At 37.9% G+C, this 2,615-nt stretch overlaps 1 non-coding gene across 1 annotated transcript; it reads right to left on the reverse strand.

Annotated features, from left to right (window-relative positions):
- Positions 1-1,662: 1,662 nt before the first annotated feature.
- On the reverse strand, positions 1,663-1,769 carry LOC120578805 (small nucleolar RNA R71). The gene has a single exon (XR_005644616.1). It is a non-coding gene; the product is annotated as a small nucleolar RNA R71 (small nucleolar RNA).
- Between the last annotated feature and the right edge of the window lie 846 nt (positions 1,770-2,615).

Consider the following 2,615-nt stretch of genomic DNA (forward strand, 5'->3'; position numbering starts at 1 on the left):
TCTTCCCCTTGTCTACGATGAACGTCAGTGAGTAGACTTCTCTTGTCTTGGGATTGTTGGATAAGTCTAATGACATAATCCTAATCAAACCAAGCTTTAAACCTTAATCTTATGTAACCCTAATTCCTTATCTAAATTCACCGCTTTAACATGGATCAACCATTATCAAACTGTGGAAACGAAAGTGGAGGGTTTGATAATTGTTTATCCATCATCTCAAATATCAATTCATAAAACGAAAGTGGAGCTTTGATATTCGAACAAGTGAATTTAGACAAGGATTGCAAAGTCAGCGAAATAGGCTTTGCAATCTTTGAGACATATAGTTTCGATCTTCAAGGGAACTAATAACAATCAAGTCAGCGAAATAGGCTTGGTTGTTAGAGGAACCAAAATCTAATAGTAATCAAGTCAGCGAAATAGGCTTGGTTGCTAGAGGAACAAAAGAGAAACTGTCTTGAGAAATTAGGTTTAACATAAAGTTATAAGTTTAATAGTTTGGTTTGAGAAGGACTTGTCGTTAGGATAAACCAATAACCCCAAGGCTTTTATCTTTTATTTTATTATTTACTTTCAATTAAAAACCCAAAACTTTCTACCTTATAAAACGTTAGTCTAATCATTATCTAAAGTTAATTGAATTCATAACTCCCTGTCGGAACGATACTCTTATTTTACTACTTCGATAAGACCGTGCACTTGCGGTTTTATCTCATCAGACATGCGGGGTTTTATCACCGTTTCATTAAAGATTTTTCATCGATTACTAAACCACTAACAAGTCTACTTCTTAAGGATGCAGATTTTACCTTTGATGATACTTGTTTGAAAGCATTTTGCAGGTTGAAAGAAGCATTGATCATTGCTCGAATAATACAACCACAAGATTGGAACTTGCCTTTTGAAATAATGTGTGACGCAAGTGACTATGCAGTTGGGGCAGTGTTAGGACAACGAAAGGACAAAAAGATGCATGCCATATATTATGCAAGTAAGACCCTAGATGGGGCACAGGTAAATTACGCCACAACAGAAAAACAATTGTTAGCAGTAGTATATGCCATTGATAAATTTAGGCAATACTTGGTGGGATCAAAAATCATTGTTTACACAGATCACTCGGCGATAAAATATTTGTTAAACAAAAAAGATGCAAAACCGAGGTTGATCCGATGGATATTGCTCCTCCAAGAATTTGACCTTGAAATATATATCTCCCTCCCTTTCTCCTTATTTTTTATTTTCTATCTTTAACCGTTTTGATTTCAGGCATGGCTCAAAGACAATAATAACGACATGGATGAGAAACGTGCTCTCAAAGAGTATGCAATCACATCTTCAGATGAGCCGTACGATGCTATTGTGTACCCAACGGTTGAGGGTAGTAAATTTGAAATAAAGCCTGCACTTATTTACCTAGTGCAGCAAAATCAATTTTTCGGATCACCCACTGAGGATCCGAATCTTCATGTTTCAAATTTTTTAAAACTCAGTGGAACTTTGAAGGCAAACCAAGAGGCCGTAAGGCTGCACCTCTTTCCTTTTTCCTTAGGGGATAGAGCTAGTGCTTGGTTTCATTCATTGACTATTGGTTCTATCACTTCATGGGACCAAATGAGGCGAGCTTTCCTTGCCCAATTCTTTCCCCTTTCTCAAACCGCTCAATTCAGGGCGAGGCTTTTTCAATACACTCAAAAAGATGGTGAATCTCTTTACGATGCGTGGGAGCGTTTCAAAGAAATGCTTAGGCTTTTCCCCCATCATGGTTTAGAGAAGTGGCTAATTATCCACACCTTTTATAATGGTCTTTCGTATACCACAAAAATCTATGTTGATGCAGCTGCAGGTGGAGCTTTGATGAATAAAACTTACACAGCAGCATATGATTTGATCGAGGGCATGGCACAAAACCACTATCAGTGGACAAGTGAGAGAGTCATCACTGCTTCTTCACCCTCTAAAAAAGAGGTAGGTATGTACAAAATTTCCTCCCTTGATCATCTAACTGCTAAGGTTGACACACTGACACAAAAATTTGATACAATGAATACTAGTGTTGTCACACCTGCTCCTGTATCACCTCCTTGTGAAGTTTGTGGTGTATTTGGCCATATTGGCACTGATTGCCAACTAGGTAGTGTTGTTAGAGGTCCTGAGCAAGTAAACTATGCTCAATATAATCGAGGGTTTAGAAACGACCAATTTTTTTATCAAACCCCTCAAAATCTTTTTGGACAACAAGCAACACCACCCAGTTATGCAAACAACCAAAGAGTCCCTCAAAAATCCAGCTTGGAACATTTAATGGAAAATTATGTTATAAATCAATCCAAGCAGCTCCAAGAGCTTAAAAACCAAACGAGATTTTTGAATGATTCTCTTGCCAAAATCACATCCAAGGTAGACTCCATAGCAACTCACAATAAGATACTTAAAACCCAAATCTCTCAAGTGGCCCAACACGTGACTACTTCCTCTCAAACCATCGGGATCTTTCCAGGTCAAACTGAAACCAACCCCAAAGGCCATATCAGTTCTATTATTCTTAGGGATGGTAACCAATTAGAGGACCCCGTTGTGAAAATTAAGAACAATGAGGGAGAAATAGGAAGTGA

The sequence above is a fragment of the Medicago truncatula genome, chromosome 2 (assembly GCF_003473485.1).
Source record: "Medicago truncatula cultivar Jemalong A17 chromosome 2, MtrunA17r5.0-ANR, whole genome shotgun sequence".
NCBI lineage: Eukaryota > Viridiplantae > Streptophyta > Magnoliopsida > Fabales > Fabaceae > Medicago > Medicago truncatula.